The sequence below is a fragment of the Gekko japonicus genome, unplaced genomic scaffold (genome assembly GCF_001447785.1).
Source record: "Gekko japonicus isolate JY-2015 unplaced genomic scaffold, Gekko_japonicus_V1.1 scaffold228, whole genome shotgun sequence".
Taxonomy (NCBI): Eukaryota; Metazoa; Chordata; class Lepidosauria; order Squamata; family Gekkonidae; genus Gekko; species Gekko japonicus.
In genome coordinates, this window is record NW_015163609.1 from 945,209 (window position 1) to 964,540 (window position 19,332).

The 19,332-nt window shown below is 44.8% G+C and overlaps 1 protein-coding gene across 1 annotated transcript in view; it reads left to right on the forward strand.

Moving 5' to 3' along the window:
* Positions 1 to 19,332, forward strand: part of SOX13 (SRY-box 13) — a 77,501-nt gene that overhangs the window by 39,208 nt on the left and 18,961 nt on the right. The gene's annotated exons all lie outside the window — the stretch shown is intronic.

Sequence of the window (19,332 nt, forward strand, 5' to 3'; positions counted from 1 at the left end):
GGGTCCACATATTTTCAGTGCTTGCCCAGCTGCCTGGTCTCCTCCAAGTAAGCCTATTTCTGGGAGAAGTCATTCATTTGCAGATTTCTTATGTTTTTAAAAACAATTGACAATGACTGGCTGATCTCTTTTTTAAGACTTTGGAAATGAAAGGAACCTGATTGCAAATAAAAGCTTTATGCGTGGACTGAATGGCAACTGAGGCCTACTCTACATGTGCAGGAGAATGAGGTGGTAGAATCCTGATGGCAATACAGCTTCAGACTGGGGAAGGAGGGTTACATTCTTCATGCTTCCTCCCTCCAAAACCTCCCTGCAGTATTTTTTTAAAAAGCACATCATGGAGAAATGTTCTAGCCTAGCTGTTCATATGGGGTTTAACGGAGAATTATTAATGTATAAAAATTCATTATTTTTTATTTAAAACATTTACATCTCACCTTTCCTGTTCAAGCCAAGGTGCTTTATAAGTGTAACTATAGACCAAATAACATTGAAAATAAAACAAATCCACACTATAAAGTCACAAAGATTTCAAAGAAAGCAATATCCGATTAATCACCAGACAGAAAAGGTTACCATCAGATTAAAATCTGCCCTTCAAGAGAAAGCCCGGCAAGAGAGAAAGGTCTTATAGGCCTCGTGAAAGGCCATCAGTGTGGGTGCTTTCGGAACTGTAATCTGGTTCATGATACTAGAGCTGCAGTAAAAAAGCCCAGGAATGGATAGAGGAAGAATGCACCACACTGGAGGAGGGGTGCAAAAGAGAAACTGCTGTAGGGTATGCAGCTGGCACAGAGGTTGATGCCGGGAGAGATGGTCCTTGCAATATGTGGATAATGAGGAACTTTTAAGGCAAGAAACAGCACCCTAAACTGAACTAGGAAGCAAATAGGAAACCACTACAACTGTTTCAAGACTGGTGTTGTATGTACATAAATCCTGTAAGCCAGGGGTGTCAAACTCATTTGTTATGAGGGCTGGATCTGACATAAAAGAGACCTTGTCAGACCGGGCCACATGTGTCATAAAATGTAATAGCAGGTAGCAGAGATATAAACCTTATAACACAATTAAAGTTTTTAAAAATGCTTAAAACATTAGCACTCTTGTAATATTTTGTTTATTTGACATTCTCTGATAACTGACACCTCTTGGTCTGAATTATTGCACCAAAATCTGGAAACAATGTCTGTGCTATAGCAATCTTGAGTATGCTGTTCAGGTGTGTATCTGTAAGTTGCAAACCTATTTTTGATTTATTGTCATTCATTACAGAAATCTCATGGACAATGCTCTGAGCCTAAGACCCAGGGGAAAACATGAAATGGCTGGGCATTGAGAGCTTTTGTACATAAATTCCTTCATGTGCTGGTCAAGAACATGTGAAGGCATCATGACACAGACTGAGGGTTATGTGTTTGTTTACAAACCTATAGTCTTCCCCAGAGAAATAGCTACAACTCCTATGAGGCAGTGCAAGAATAGGGAGAAATGTATAGTGGTCAGTATCAGCCTATTATCTGGGATAGGTTTGCCAAGTCTTACCTTGCTGCCGGCGGGGGGATCTTTGCTACTCTCTGGGAGCTTCTGGTGCAATGATGTCACCCAGACATGAGCCCAAATGTACCATAGAGTTTTGTTCCAAACCTAGAGCATTGCTGTGCAATGTTGGCATTGTGATGACAGCCCACAAAAGCAGGGAAGCCCCTGTCTGGACCAGGGAGCTGGCAAGCCTAATCTGGGAAGTCTAAATCCAAAAACCCCAGACTACAAAGGAAATGCGCTGGGTGAACTTGGTCTGGACACACACTCTCAGCCTAATCTACTTTACTGGTTGGTTGCTATTCCTCTTCTAAATAGTCCACATTGCTTTCCTACTGAGAAAGACTGGATCATGAGGGCATGAATACAGTGAAAAAGAGGAGGGGAACCCAGTTGCACCCAGGAAAACCCTGACATAATGAGCCCAACAAAACACATTGTAGCAAGGCACACAAATTCTTGAATAACACATTGTAGCAAGGCACACAAACAACTTGAATAAACTTTGTTGGTCTTAAAGGTGCTTTGTATCTCTCCCATGCAATTGAGGGAACTGGGCATAGTAAGCTCAAGCTCTTTCCTTCCCTCCCCCTCTCTTCCTCCTCAGGGGACGAGGAGGGGGAGGAGCCTCAGCCAAAGGAGGGAGAGAGGCTTGGCTTAGTAGCTCTGCTGTGTGGTTGCAAGAGCCTGGCAAAGTAACTCTCACTCTTCCCCTTCCTTCCCCCCTCTTCCTCCCCAAGGGAGGGGGGAGGAGCCTCAGCCAATGGAGGGAAGAGAGGCTTTGCTCTGTAGTTCCTGTGCAATTGAGAGAGCCTGGCAAAGCAAGCTGTGACGAAGAAGGAAGCAGGAGAGAGGGAGAAGGAAGCAGAAGAGGCTTGCAGGCTGGATACGAACCCTGTGGGGGCTGGATCTGGCCTGTCAGTCATGTGTTTGACACCCCTGCTGTAAGCTGTATTTTATGTGAATTGTCTCCAAGGGCAACCCCATGCATAAGAACATAAGAGAAGCCATGTTGGATCAGGCCCATCCAGTCCAACACTCTGTGTTACACAGTGGCCAAAACCCAGGTGCCATCAGAAGGTCCACCAGACAACTTTGGAAAATGTAATCCCTCCCCTCAGCAATGCTCCCTCTAAGCTGTGGAACCTTGTGAGCAAAAAATCTACTATGTGAGCTACTGGCATTAGTTATATGAGTGAGCGATTTGGCTACTGCATGAATTAGTTTCCTCTGGAGCCATCTTTCCTGAGCTAAGACAAAAATGTGTGAGCTGGAGGCTAAAAAACTGTGAGCTAGCTCACACTAACTCAGCAGGAACACTGCCCCTCAGTACTCTTGATATCTCATTTCTACCTTGTTGTGCTCATTGTGCTGCCTTAGACAGCTGCTTGAAACATTGTTACATACATGGCACAATTCTGCCTATGTAGTGTTTTGTCACAAAATCTTTTTTGCTATTTGTGACCTATGCATCTGTAAGGACACTAGAGTCTTTTTGTAGACTAGGTGTTTACTTAATCGTGGGACCTCTACTACTTGGAGGCAGCACAGGAGATTTTGAATGCAGCTGGATTCTCCTTAAGTCAACACAAATTTGTCACTGGTGCTGAACTGTTCATAGGGTCTTGTTTTTAATTGTGTATTATGCAGTAGAATTTTAGATTTTTCTAAAACACATAAATCTATGTTGAATACTTTCTTCTTTGCAAGCATGATAGTTAAGATCATGGAAGTGTATTAGAAAAAGATGTTTTGTTTAGGAAATGTGTGTACGTGTAATTGTGTATTATTGAAGGTACAGTGCTGGGCTCTTTCTGCAGTGTGTTCAAGTATTGACTTGGTAATGGAGAAAGCCCTCTGTAGTCTAGTTAGGTAAATTGTGCAGCCAAGGATCTCAGGTTACACTGAGGAATGTTGGGACAGAGAAGCAATGATCACCCTTTGAAAATACCAAAACGAAACCAGTGTCTAGGCAAATCTGACACTGACACTATTCCCTGCCAGGCAGAGAAAACATGGTAGTATATGTAAGAGGAGTAAAGCAGGAAATTCAATTACATATAGTGTAGTGTAGTGGTTACGAGTGTCAGACTAGTATCTGGGAGACCCAGGTTCCTCCCCCCACTTTGCCATGGAAACTTACTTGGTGACCTTGGGCCATTCATTCTCTCATAGTCTAACCTGCTTTGCAGGATAGTTGCAAGGATAAAATGGAGGAGAAAGAGACTGAAGTAAGCTTCTTTGGGTCCCCACTGAGGACAAAAGCAGGCTATAAATATCTCAATAGAATAACACAACAGCTATAGAAGCACAGAGATCTAACTGGTTAGTAGTGTTACCTAGTGGTTACAGAATGAGGGGGATATTTGTTTTCCCTTTAGACATAACTTTTACCTCTGGTGATAGTGTAAGGTCCAAACTGCATATTCTGGACTGTCTTCTTCTTCTAGTTATTGATTTTCTCACTTGGATGTGTAAATTCGGTATCATCCAAAGTAGACAGTAGGCATGTAACTCCTTGGCTCATTAGAATAATATTTTTCAAATAGATCACTATGGCTTCCTGTCTTTTGATACTTCTGTCACGATACTTGTCTAGATAAAAAAGTCTAGATATATAACAAAATTCTCAAAGAAATTCCTTATTATTTCATTTTTAAAGAGAAAGTCCTAATGGTCTTATTTTCTGTTACATTATATTAAAGGCTTAAAGGTGATAGGCAGAGGCTATTTTTGATGGGTATCACAGAGTATGATAATACCAAGAATACATTTCCTCAAGGGATAAAGGTGGACAGTAATTATGTATCCAACCCCGTGAGACATTTTCTTTCTGACTTCTGAATCCAGATCTATGTGGACTGTCGGTAACTACAGTCCTGAAGCCATCACAATTGAAAGGTGGTTGTCACTGATCTCCATAGATCGACTGCATCTTTATCTCTTTTTGCCTTAGAAACCCTCTCAGGCTACATCATAGGCTTGCTGAAGATTTCGCCCTACCCAAGAAGGTGCCATTTCCTGATTTCAGTGCTGCAAATGTTTCACATGGTGCCAGTCCCAGGGCAGCTATTTTTTGATGCTGGAGCCACCCCCAATAGAATAAACAAGAGAGATAGGGTCAAGTTTTAGCCAGGAAGGGTGGCAGTACAGAGAGGGAGAATAGCAGGATGTATGCCACAAAGAAATAACAATAGTAGGGGAGAAAGTTGCATAGTCACTGTTGAGAGAGTCTGGCGCCATCGCAAGATTTTAGTTTTGGGGTTCACAGATAGATTAACCACCTTTGATTATTGTTGGTAGTAGTTCCAACTGAATGTGTAGATCCGCTTCCAGGTTTATGTGAGGTATCAAGGCCTTAGTAATCTGTTAGTGAGTCCCAATGTTCTGTATTGTGTGAGTAGGTGGCGATGGCAATACACTTTTAGTGAGATATAGGCTGGGTTTTCTGAACTGGCTGTTCTCAAGCATTAGGAAAGCATCCAGCATCCTGTCCAGCCCTGCACCATAAATATATATTATTTATAACATTAGAAATATTATTGGCAATATTGTGATTAGAGCCCACAATACAATTTGAAACAAATATGCTGATATGCTCATGACTGTCATAAGCAACAAATCGTTAGAAATCTCATAAATAATCTCAAAACAGAGAGTATTCTTATAAAGGGAAAAAGAGCTTTAAATTTATTGGAGATGTGTTTTATAGCAGAGCAAAAGAAAACAAGAGTCCAGCAGCACTTAAGGTCACTGACCCCACTGATGGACCTCCTGATGGCACCTGGTATTTTTGGCTACTGTGTGACAGAGTGTTGGACTGGATGGACCATTGACCTGATCCAACATTGGCTTCTCTTATGTTCTTACTAGCCTGATACCTGTGCTTCACTACGGTATTTAACTTCCATAAATCCAGTTACAATACTGATGATATGAAGTTTGAAATGTAACATTTGTTGTAGGAATTCTAATGGAGAAGATTATAGTGTAAAAAATGAAGTGAGATATACATACTTTTCTCTCTCTCTACTGAAGGACCTCTCTATAGACTGCTGGGGAGGCCTCCCTCATGGCTTTAAGCACCCTGCAATCACTGCTGCACCTGACAGACAACCACCTGTTAGGTGCAGGAGGTGGAGGAGTGTGTTGGAAGCCATCAGAGAGGCTGGGCCAGCATCATCACTAAGGTGATCCTGCTGGGGCAGCGTCCCTGATGGATTAAATTACCCGTGTCCTGCTCCTACACCTGACAGACACCCGCCTGTCTGATGTCGGGGGGGGATCATGTTTAAAGGCATCAGGGAGGCTGGGCCAGCAGCAGGATGAAAGCAATCTTGCTGAGCAAACCTCCCTGGTGGCTGTAAGCATCCCACCTCCTCTCCTACACCTGACAGGCAGATGCCTGTCCAGTGTAGGAGGGGGAGGAGTATTAGAAGCTACTGTGGAGGTGGGGCTGGCAGGATCACTAAGGCATTACTGCTGGTGCAGGCTCCCTCATGGTTTTAAGCATCCTGCAACTGCTGCTGCACCTGACTAGACAACTGCCTGTCAGGTGTAGGAGGGGGGGAGTATGTTTGAAGCCATAGGGAGGCTGGGCCAGCAGCTTTGCTTCACCTCACAGGCAGTTGCCCACTCCTGATTTCCTCAACTGTCATTAGCTCTCTGTAATCCCCTGTAACTGTTTTTTTTTACCTCAGAACACTGAGCTCTGCAGCTGACCAATCAGAGAGTGGGGGGGTGCAAGGAAGCAGCAGCCTGGCAGCCACATAGGAATCAATGGGGGAGCACATTTTACCCCTTTTGACCCACTTAGGGATTGAATTTCTAAAAATCCCTTCTTAGTGAGCATCTACGTCATGGTAGCAGTGCTCCCTGAATTTGGTGTTTCTAGGTCCAGCGGTTTGGCCTGGATGTTGATTTTACGGTGAGGGGACTTTCTTTATATATATACATGCACACACTAGCCTGCTACCCGTGCTTCGCTACAGTATTTAAGTTCCATAAATCCAGTTATAATACTGATTATGTGAAGTTTGAAATGCGACATTTGTTGTAGGAATTCTAACAGAGAAGATTGTAGTGTAAGAAATTAAGTGAGACATACGTCCTTTCCCCCCCCCCTCTACTGAAGGACCTCTCTCTAGATCGCATTGGTGGTTCTGCTCTCAGGTGCTAGGATCACCAGGCTGCTTGATGAGCTCACTCTGGAGCAGGCCACATAGAACTGACCATTTAAGAAGCAGTCATCTGTTAAGTCAACTTCTGCTACCTTCCACAAAAGTGATGGCCTCTCTACTTGTGTTCCTGGATTGTTTTGCTCATATGGAGACTGTGTTGTTCTGAGCACCTCAGGGTGATCTTGCTGGTACTTGGCCTGTGCAGCTCAGTGCACTGCAGGAGTACTATGTGCAAATGTCTTTGCTGCATTCCTAAATTGCCTCCTCCTTGTAGCGTTGGTGTATCTGGCTTGACGTTTGCCAGGAGCTTTCTTGGGGGCAGTGAGAGGTGTGAGGGAGTGGTGATGTCGTGGACATTTCTTCAGGTTCATGAGGGAGGCACACATCAAAATGGTTCCTAGAAATGTCCTTTACTATCTCCCTATAAACACCTGACAGACACCGCCCTGTCTGGTGTTGGGGGGGGGGAATTGTATTTAAAGGCATCGGGGAGGCTGGGCCAGCAGCAGTGTTTAGGCAATCCTGCTGAGCAAACCTCCCTGGAGGCTGTAAGCATCCCACCTCCTCTCCTACACCTGACAGGCAGCTGCCTGTCCAGTGTAGGATGAGGAGGGGGGAGGAGCATTAGAAGCCACCGTGGAGGCAGGGCTGGCAGGATCACTAAGGCATTACTGCTGGGGCAGGCTCCCTCGTGGCTTTAAACACCCTGCAACTGCTGCTGCACCTGACAACCGCCTGTTAGGTGTAGGAGGTGGGGGGAGTGTGTTGAAAGCCATCCCACCTCCTCTCCTACACCTGACAGGCAGCTGTCTGTCCAGTGTAGGAGGGGGAGAGGGAGGAGTATTAGAAGTCACTGTGGAGGTGGGGCCGGCAGGATCACTAAGGCATTAATGCTGGGGTGGGCTCCCTCGTGGCTTTAAGCACCCTGCAACCACTGCTGCACCTGACAGACAACCGCCTGTTAGGTGTAGGAGGTGGGGGAAGTATGTTGGAAGCCATCAGAGAGGCTGGGCCAGCAGCTTTGCTTCACCTCACAGGTGGTTCTTGGCCACTCCTGATTTCCTCAACTGTCATTAGCTCTCTGCAGTCCCCTGTAACTGTTGGTTGTTTTTTTTTTTACCTCAGAACATTGAGCTCTGCAGCTGACCAATCAGAGAGTAGGGGGTGCAGAGAAGCAGCTGCCTGCCCGCCACATAGGAATCTATGGGGGGAGCACATTTCTCCCCTTTTGACCCACTTAGGGATCTGATTTCTAATAATCCTTTCTTAGTGAACACCTACGCCATGGTAGGAGCTCTGTCCCCGAATTTGGTGTCTCTAGGTCCAGTGGTTTGGCCTGGGCGTTGATTTTTACAGTGAGGGGACTTTCTTTCATATATATATGTATAGAAGATGACTGATAAGAGCAAAAATACTTTTTGTGATGACATAGTTTGATGTAAAAATTTCTGAAGCATTTCCAAATCTCCTCAAATGTATTTCCCCCCTTCTTTAACCTGTATGTCTAATATTTACTGATTTTAGCAAATCTTCCAAGTTTTAATTGCTATTTTAGCAGATTGGGGACTTTGAATTCTGTGAATTTAGCCAGATCATGAGAGGGAGAGCAGGGAGGGTTGTATCAGTGCTTCGTTCTCATGGCCTTTTCTTACATGCTCAGGGAAAGGCTGATCGCCACTGTCAAAAGGTCACCTAGCCCAGCCCGGCCAAATGCCTTTTGTTACAGGTCTACAACATAAAATTACAAAACCCTGGAGTGTGACTGTTCACATACTAGTCTGGTAGTCTGCCACCAGCCCCTTTTTACTAACCCAGTAATCAGAAGCCAAAGGGCAAAGCTTCTAATCCTCCTGGGTCTAAATCAGAAAATCCACCCTATGAAGTTAGCTCACAGAAGGATTTTCTCACAAAAACCCCAAGCTACTCTGGTAGGTGGTCTGCCAATCAAGGCATTAGATTTAGATTGAGAACTGGGAACACAACCACAAAAGTAAATAAAATATATATTTTTATTAAGATGCAAGATTACTTCAAACAAGAACAAAAGACTATGAGGATAAAATAAGAAATATATAGACTTAAAGGCTAGCTAAAATTGTTACACATGGATTCCAAGTTGCAAATATTCTCAGATGGTAGTTCCAGTGATCCAAAGTGGCTCTATTCCCGAGTCACCCCAGGCCAGAGCCGAAAGCAAATGGCCAAGAGTGAGCAAGAGGATGTCTTCATGGCTAGATCTCAGGTAGCCATCTTCAAGTTGAGAATAAACTGAAATCTTACTTCTTTATTGGGTGAAGGACCCTCATGGTGCTAGGCCTTTGCACCAATAAGGTCTCTTTGTGATGACACGTAGCTAAAGTGTTGGACCAATGATTGAACAGGTGACCTAAGTAGTAGTCTGACCTGGGAGGAAGGCACAGAGCCAATCTGCAGCTAGGCTCGGCCCCTTTCCCACAGGTGCAAATCATGGCTTAATTGGAAGGAATGCAGCTAATTGGGTAAGACAGTACCAAGCTTCCCATCTTCCCATCACAGCTGTGTTATCTACACTTCACAAGGTCACTGTGTTCTTTCTCAGCAGTTTCAAACTCTGTTTAATGCACAAGCAGGCCTCATCTGAAGCCTGAACCAAACTTTGAATCAGAACAGAATTTTAAGGGAACCAAAGTTCTTTACAGCCACTTAGGGTCAGGAAGCAATTTTTTCCAAACCAGTTTGGCCAGGGATCCTGGAGAGGGTTTTTTTTGCCATCTTCTGGGCATGGAATAGGGGTCACTGGAGGTGACCTGCATTGTGTAGGGGGTTGGACTAGATGACCCTGGAGGTACCTTCCAACTATGATTCTATGAATTTCCAGTCATGAACAAACAAAATTCTCACTTCAACTTTAGTATATAGAATAAAAGATACTCTTTCTCTTTGGGAACTGATCCTCTAAAAATGTAAGTAAACAATTTTTGGGGTCTGTGTTAACTTTTTAAAATATTATTAATTGCATTGATAATTTGCATCCAAAATCTTCTTGCTTTGGACAAGACAACCAATGGCGGAAATAACCATCTTTCAACATAAATCTGGGATGTTATATATAATGTCCCAATATATATTGCCTGATAAGTCTGATGATCAAGCTTCAGAATGATTAGAGCTTTGAGATTTCATATGCCTACCTAGGCACAGGTCTAACTACTAAAAGTGGTCTTAATCCAAGTTAGAGAGAGATGACTTCAGCAGGCATCCTTGAGTGAATCCATGTAGTATATTCCAATCTGTATGAAGGCCTCACCTCATAGTTAGGATATAATGTATGTATAATGGCTTACTTCATAGGATGGGGGGGGAAACTTATCACAAACCATTTTTCACATAATTATTATCTAAATGATAGTCAGTTGTTAAATAATAATAATATGCATGAAGTATACATGAAGTCTTAAATATTATATCTTCTAAAAGATGCCATTTCCTTTTGGAATTTTGCTGAAATCCTTGGCCTTGGCCATATATCCCTTTGTTGTATCTGGTACATTAGAGGGCTGCAGGCTTTGCTCAGCCCTCCCCCGCAATGCAAGAAAAGGAAACATTAAAAGAATGCCCCCCCCCCCAGGAAGACATTTTCCACATACCGGGCCAATTGTTCCAGCTTCCATTGTTCCGCTCTTTGGAGCACTCCCCCTTGAGGTAACTACCTGAGACTATTAAATGGGGAGCAGGCCCATTGCTGGAACAAGCCTTGTAACAAGATAACTGGCTGTATTTTTGTTCAGCAAACCATGTAATAAAAATACAATGAGTCCCTTTTCAAACAGACACCTATTAAAGTAACAGACCCATTTTGAGAGTAAACTTCCAGTGGTACCAAAAGGTTAAGTACAATAGGAATCTGACCCGCTGGAGGATTGGAACTTTCCCTTTGTGTGCTCTTTTAAAACGAATACATTTTCAGCTCGCCACCAACTGATTGTTCTTGATTCCTCCATTGTCCGGATGACAATGCAGCCCTCTTACATGGCTACATACCAGCAAGCAAGCGAGCGAGACCTGCAACAAGAATATGGCTTTCTTTCCCCCTCGGCATAATGGGGTTATGCATTCAGCAGGCTTTCTGAAGTAATAAGGACTGGAACGAAAGCACGGAATTCTTTTTGCTCAGTTCATTTTCATCTCTGCTTATTGTGTCTTTGCAGGACAGGGTGCCCTGAAGATCCTTTTTATATTTCTCTAACTTTGACCTTCCACAAATTCTTTGAGGTCTACTATGAAATGAATTGTATGGAAACTTGAGAAAGATGGCCTCAGGTCTTCCACACAGGATATGCTGTAGCATGGGCTGTTTCCCCTGCCAGCATCCCTTGCATCTGAAAAGAAAGTGGCTGTCTTCTAAAGATGATCTTTACTATAGGGATTCTCTGTTGTGGACAAAGATGGTATATATTCAAATTAGATAGATGACAGCTGCTTGAACCTTGATTTACTGTGAATTTTGGATCTCCATAATGGAGAGGTCACTTTGGTGTACAATGCCACTGTGTTGGCTGATACTCCTTCATTAGTAGATACCACCTTAGCAACAGGTAAGCCTCTTGTTTCATATAAAAATAGTAAAGGAGAAGATGATGACACATCAATACTAGCAACACACAAACATATACTCCCCTTGCAGCATCCAATTTAGCTGAGATTGAGAAATCAAGACCTAGTAAGGGCTACGCTAATAATGTGAGTAATCATACCCAAATCTTGCTCTAGAGGGCATATTTCTCAAAACAACACCTAACTGGAATGCAGTGTTACAGCATATGGTGGATAGCTCTTAAATAGCTTTAAAATGGGATTAGACAATAGTCCCTGGATGAACAGGGAGCTTCGTGAGCTGAGACTGGGACCTAGTTTGGGATTGGCCGGGCTTGGGCCTCAGAGCCACCTTTAGTTATAGAAGGGAAGAAGGCCTGAGCGCACATAATCCCGGCCCATGAGACCCTCAGATCAGACCATAAAGCCACAAACGTTTTGCTGGATTTTGCTGCTCTTTGTGAGAAAACTGTAGATATCTCAATGGTGTAGCTAGCCTATTTGGCACCTGGAGTGGATAATTTTTTAACTCCTCCCCCTTTTTTATGTCAAGTCACAGCTGATTTATGGTGACCCTGTAGGGTACCACTTCGGCGGGAAGGTAACAGCATTCCGTGCGCCTTGGTGTTTAGTCATGCCGGCCACATGACCACGGAAACGTGTTTGGACAGCGCTGGCTCTTCAGCTTTGAAACGGAGATGAGTACCGCAACCCTAGAGTTGGACTCGACTGGCTTTCGAGCAAGGGAACCTTTACCTTTAGGGTTTTCAAGGCAAGAGACATTCAGAGGTGGTTGGCCATTGCCTGCCTCCATGTCGACCCTGCTTAGCCTCTGAGATCTGAGGATATCAGGCTAGGCTGGGGATATTCAGGTCAGGGTCCCTCCTCTATATGACAACATTATTTTCAGTAATAATCATGAAATAAAATTAGTAATAATAATGGCCAGAAAACAGATTCAGGTGGGTAGCCATGTTGGTCTGAAGCAGCAGAACAAAGTGGCCAGAAAAGAAAAGCAGACAGTGAAAAAAATATTTTATTTAACTTTGTGTATCTAATCTTGGCAGTTAAAAAAAAAATCAAATTCCAACATGCTATTCCATCACAAGAGCCAGTGTGGTATAGTTCTTAAAGTATCATACTAGGATCTGGGAAATTCAGGTTCGAATTCCCTACTCGTGCCATGGAAGTTTGCTGGGTGACCTTGGGCCAGTCACATTACTCTCAGTCTAGCCCTGACCTGGATAGCTCCAGGATAGCCCGATCTCATCAGATCTCAGCAGCTAAGCAGGGACAACGTGGGGGCAGGCAATGGTGAACCACCTCTAAACGTCTCTTGCCTTGAAAACCCTAAAGGGTTGCCATAAATCAGCCGTGACTTGATGGCAAAAAAATAATCCATCACACCACTCATGTTCTGTGCAGGCACTAGGGAGGGCTTCTGTTTTCCATTTTGAAGCCGAAGAGCTGACCATCCCAAACATCTACAAGGCATTATTGAAAGCTAGGACTCTTTCTTTGTACTAACTTTTAACTAACACTAGCCAAAATATCATGAAATAGTGATTGCATGCTTCATCAGACTAGATGTTAAGAAAAATGCTACCCTCCAAAGAAGGTGCCCCCATCCTCGATTGTTTCCAAAGGACTAAAGTCAAACCAGAGAATCTCTGCACTAGAAAGGGAGGGGATTTTTGCAAGCCCAGCAGAGCCAGTGCAATGTACAGAGTATCCAGCAGTACCCAGTGCCATTGTGACAATGCCAGCTGATGTCAAGCTCAGAATCACAATCCAAGCGTCAAGCATGGGGGGGGGGGGGTTGGAAGCCCAGCAGAACCAGTGCAATGTACAGTGCCCAGCAAACCCATTGTCTTCTGTTCATAATATTAACAAAGGTTTGCTGCTATACTACTCATTCTGTCACCAAGCAGGATAGAACTGAGAAGGTACTGGAGTTACAAATTTTATAAAGGTGATTTCAGATGCCGAATGGCAATAGCCAGCTTGATCGAATTGGGTGTGATATGCAATGGGATAGTAGGCATGGAGGTATTAGCGCTGGTAATGAGGTCTCAATTTGGTACAAGAGGATTAAATAGAAATAAGTCTGGAGAAGTGAGCAGTGACTCACAAAAGCACATTTTTGTTGTTCAGTCGCACGGTCGAGTCGGACTCTTCGCAACCCCATGGACCAGATCACGCCAGGCCTTCCTCTCTTCTGCCGTCCTCTGAAGTTTGCTCAACTTCATGTTCGTTGCATCTATGACACTGTCTAACCATCTCATCCTTTGCCGTCCCCGTCTTCTTTGACCTTCAATCTTTCCCAGCATCAGGGTCTTCTCCAGTGAGTGCTCCCTTCTCATTTGGTGGCCAAAGTATTTGAGCTTCAGTTTCATTATCTGGCCTTCCAGGGAACAGTCAGGGTTGATTTCTTTGAGGATTGACTGATTTGATCTCCTTGCAGTCCAAGGAACTCTCAAGAGTCTTCTCCAGCACCATAGTTCAAAAGAATCTATTCTTCGGCGCTCGGCCTTCCTTATAGTCCAACTCTCGCAGCCATACATGACTACTGGGAATACCATTGCTTGGACCATGCAGACTTTTGTTGGCAGGGTGATGTCTCTACTTTTTATCATGCTGTTGAGGTTCGCCATCGCTTTCCACCTAGGTTGTTTCTCTCATTACCAATGCCTGCTATTGTAATTTGGTGTCTGATATCACTTCACTCTCCAAGATATAAGGAAAGATGGGCACCCCTTCTAGCTGTATCTGAAGAAGTAAGCAGTGACTGATGAAAGCTCCTATGCTGACAGAAACTTTGTATGTCTTTAAGGTGCTGCTGGACTCTTGCTCCCTTTCACTAGTAAGGAATGCAAGCTGTACTGTTAGGTTCCCCCCCCCCATCTGTTAGAAATGAAATGGGGGATCCATCTCTCTCTCTCTCTCTCTCTCTCTCTCTCTCTCTCTCTCTCTCTCTCTCTCTGGCATTTTCCCTACCTCCCAAAGAAGTGTACAGGCAAACAAAATCTTATACCTGGAATAAAATCTTGGTGGTCTTCTTAAACCCCTTCCAGTCTGGCTTTCGCCCGGGTCATGGGACGGAGACAGCATTGGTCGCCCTGACTGATGACCTCTGAAGGCATCTGGATCGAGGTGGTGTGGCGGCACTGTTGTTGTTTGATCTGTCGGCCGCATTTGATACGGTCGACCACCAGTTGCTGGCGTACCGCCTCGCTGATGCGGGGATTCAGGGGCTGGCCCTTCAATGGTTTGCCTCATTTCTCCAAGGTCGGGGACAAAGGATGGCGATAGGGGATCAGTGGTTCCGGAGGCACCCTCTTGATTGTTGGGTGCTTTAGGGGGCAGTGCTGTCCCCAGTGTTGTTTAACATCTACATGCGCCCCCTTGCCCAGATTGCCCGGAGGTATGAGATAGAGCTGGGTGTCATCAATATGCGGATGACACCCAGCTCTAGCTGATGCTGGGCAGCCGGTCGAACTCCGACCCAGATGACCTTCAATGGGCATTGCAAGCTGTGGCTGGTTGGCTCAGACTGATTCAGCTGAAACTAAACCCAGCGAAGACGGAGGTCCTGGGCCTAGGTCGGGGCAGTTCAGGATTGGGACTCCCTCTCCCGACCTTCGATGGGGCGCCTTTGGTGCCAGCGTCAGAGGTTAGGAGTTTGTGAGTGCTCCTGGACTCCTCTTTAACAATGGAGGCCCAGGTAGCAGCCACTGCCAAGTCGGCCTTTTATCATCTTCAGCTGGCACGGCAGTTGGTTCCCTTCCTTGACCGTGATGACCTGGCTACAGTGATCCATGCAACGGTCACCTCGAGGCTGGACTACTGTAACGCTCTCTACTTGGGGCTTCCCTGGTTGCAAATCCGGAAGCTGCAGCTAGTGCAGAATGCAGCAGCCAGGCTGTTGATGGGTCTCCCTAGGCGGAACCACATCTGACCTGTGCTGAAGGCACTGCACTGGCTGCTGATAGTGTACCGGATCCGCTTAAAAGTGCTGGTTCTTACCTTTAAAGCCCTTTATGGTCAGGGTCCGGCATACCTAAGGGACTGCCTTTCCCCATATGTTCCCCCAAGGGCACTACGATCGGGGACCAACATCTTTTGACTACCCCAGGCCTCAAAGGAAGGGCTTCTTTCTCTCCTCTGTCAAGCAGGAAATAGGATAGACTAGGGGAAAGGAGCTGTGAAGCCAGAAACAGGAGGGAGGAAGCAGCACAGAGATTGATGGATGAGGCCCTGATGATGAGCTAAAATAACTTTTAGCCAGATTTTTGGCCCTAACCAGTATCCTGTTTTAAGTAGTTTAAGATTGCTTCCAGTTTGCAGAAGGAGCTGGCTGGATCAAGCTTGGGTGGCCATTAGGGTTGCCAAGTGTATCTTTGCCGGGAGTGGGGGGCTCCCGGCTGGCAACTTGTGTGCGCGCGTGTGCGCTGCACGCACGTCACCCGGACGTGACGGGAGGACGGCAGGCACGCTGGGGGCGGGGCCATGGCCATACAAGGGAAAACCATAGAGTTTTCCCTTGTATGGCCGTGGCAAAAAAAGCGGAAATCGGGCCTCCAAAGCGGGGGTTTACCCACCCCCCGCCCCCACCTGGCAGCCCTAGTGTCCATTAGCCACTTGAGAAGTAAGTATGCTCTGTGTAGATCACATTGTCCCTGGTGATAGTAAGATGTCCTTTTTTCATCCTATATAACCGTGCATGGCTGAAGAGAAGATCAGAGCTATGATGACTCTTTAGGATGAGTTCAGTCTTCCCTGGTGCATTGGTATGAGCACTATGAGCACTCACATACTAGAAGGCCTTCAGGTAAATTGTATTGTGCTAGTTAATACCTGTTGGTGATTATCTTCAGCATATCTTCACCTTAACCTAGGCAGAATGAACAGAGTTATCCAGATACTGTCAGGTAAAATGGTTTTGTGCTATGAATGAAACTCTGGTGCTGTGTATTCTTGGAACACACAGTTGGCTAATGTGGGCTCCTGGTTGACATTTATGAGTGTCTAGATGTTAAATTTGGTAAAGGGTTATGTGTGCCTAAGAGGCCGTTAATCCTCGACTTCATGTTTATGACCACTTTTTTGGATCAAGAGATGTTGGCAGGGTGTAACAGCCTACATTATGGTAAATCATGTGCAGAGAACCCGAGGCCGTCTTTCTCAGATTCTCATGCCATGGGTAACAGAGTCAAAAGAGAGGAGAAGTGGAGAGATCTGTGACTGGATCTTCCCAGCAATTTAAAAACAGCATTTGCAACCCTGACACAGCATTTGTAAGACTGAGGCCCTGACACAGAGTACAGAGGGGGCTTAACCCTTTCACTCAGGCACATTTGCCAATAAAAGCTGACACTCCTCTCTGCACTACTGTTAGTCTTGGGGGGGGGGAAGATGGGGGAATAATAGTGCAGTAGGAAGGCAGTTTTAGTAAGTGAATCTGTAGGGGCTGGAAGGATTAAACCCTTTCTTCCCAGCATGGCCTCAGTCTGAGCTGGGACTGTGCATGACTACAATTTACTTTTTAAAGACCCCATTACAGATCTCCCAGTATGACCCTTAGGTTTGTGAAGGATAAGCACAGATCAGAGGAAGGAATGTGGCCTACAACAACACATTCAGAATTTTTCTACACTAACTGGGAAAACAGAATACATTCCCCAGTGATTTCCTAATGAAGGCTGTTATGTTGCTTACTGTAAAGAATGCCCAGTCTCTCAACAAATATAACCTGCTATTGAGTATATGGCAGGTTCTAATGCTGCTGCTGGTGTTACGAGTTAGCACTCAACCGGAAGTGTGGCTTGCCCAGCCTCTGATAGACAGAGACCCAAAATAGCTTTGCACAAGGGATTACATTAGAGCCCCTCAGGAATTTTTGCTTTCAGTTGACCACAACATATAGTGGCTGAGAAACTAAACTGTGAACCAGGAAGTACCTGGCTCACACCCCACCCATGCCCTGTATTTGCCAAATGGTCTTAGGTGAGCTTTGTCTTGCCCTCAGTCCCCCTATCTGCAGTATGGGGGTAGTGATCTACTTGATAGGGGAGTAGTAAGGTCTACTGAGGTAAAGTACATTGAGTGCTTTAAGTACTCTGTATAAAGGCAAGATATTATTATTGAGTTGTGCTGCTTAAAGTGATCCTACTAATTATGTGGTCTTTTGTTTGGTGTAGAGGGGATCGGTACAGTTGTTATGAGTGTCAGGTGCACTGAACCAGCCTGTTTGATGCTTGAAAAATCCTCTGTTTGGTGGTGCCCTTGTAATACATTATCAAGTGCCCACTAATTGATGGTTGATAAAAAAAAATACAGCAGTAGGGTTCTGCAATGACAAGGAACTTAAATCTCACACAACATGATGTTTGGACACCTTTGCCTAGCTCTTTGAGCAGGCAGTGGAACAACTGGGGCAAACAGAGACCGAAAACTTTCTCCTTGGGCCATGTGTCACACCAGAAGCAGAGAAACTTCTGCTATAGACAACATAATGCACTTGGCATGTTCTGCTGGGGTGAGGGTGAGTTGCTGTCACTTATCAGCATTCCTCCCAAACACATGGATGGCTTTTGTCTCCAGAAGATGAATCTATTTGGTCTCTGGTGGGCTGTGGTACAGAGAGGATGCTGCCATGGTTGAAAATGGAACAGCGTAGGTTTCTGACTGGAATGGCTGTAGGAGCCAAATAGCAAGTAGCAAAGGAAACCCAATAGCCTGAAAAGCACAATGATTTGTTCAGAGAAGGGCAGGGAACCGAGATAAAAAAGCCCTGCTAAGATCAGAAACTCTGGCGTGCACAGTGCCCCATTGTTCAGCTGTCACACTTCCTTTTACTTTATTGCTTTTGTCCAACACCCTATTGTTCCACTTCCTTTTGTCCCCTATTCAGTGTGCTGGCTTTTCATTACCCAGCCAGCCTTGTTGTTTTCATTTCTTTTGTCTGAAGTTCCTGAGAGGAAGGTTTTATTTTCAGCAGTTTGATTAATTCACAGCTTGAGACAGGCTTTGTTTGTTATGTAATTACTGCCCTGCGCTTTTCCAGTGCTCCGAGTGGCAGCAATGGTGGCGTTTGGCCAGTTGCAGTGAGTGCACTTGCCCCAAACCCTTTGTGCTCCTGCTCTTGTTCTGTCTCGGCACAACCAGAAAATTGCAGTGCTAATGCAATGCTGCTTCCTTAGACGTTGGTGGTCCAAAGTGTGTTATCTCTGATGGGACAGTTCATCAGTGATATTTTTCTTGTATGGATAGCACCTTCCAGGGAGGAAGAGCATGGCACTGCACACAGATGCTGGAATGCTCAAAGAACGCATGCATGTCTCTTTTACTTTGTGGTTATGACTTGTGGCTGATTCAGTTGTTGCCTCTTACAACAAATTGTGGCCATTTGCCTGCATGGTTTATTTCTTGTATGCCAGTAAAGGTGATGACCTTTTGGGGCTGCATTTCAAGATGACCCAGCTGGTGCAAAATGCTGCCATGTATCTCCTAGATAGTGGCTTTTATCTGTTCTACCCATTCTGCTGTAATTATACTTGTTGCTGGTTAGTTTCCAGGCTTAATTCCTTTATTTATTGATTATATCCCACCTTTCTTCCTTCATGACACTTAGGACAGTGTGTACATCTCCTCAAATGATCACTCCAGCCCACCCCACAATTTGGCAAAAAAGACCTATTCCTTGTATCATCTATTAGAGAAGTAATATCAGTGGTGGGTAGAGGAGCATGGATTTACCATAAATCTTTGGGGAGCACCAAGGCTTTGAGATGAAGTCTCTGAGGAGATGCATAAGAACACTTCCCTTTGAACTCTCAGGAACATGGAGGAAAAGGACATGGGGGGCGGGATATGTTTTTAAAATGTTGATTTTACTTGGGTGTTGGATTTTTCAATTTTGATAAGCTGGCAGTTAAATTTAAATAAATTATAAAGTGTGGATTTATTTCTAAATAAATACATTAACTCAGGGAGCCCAGATTTGTATTGGATTTAAATTGTATGGTAGTGTGAC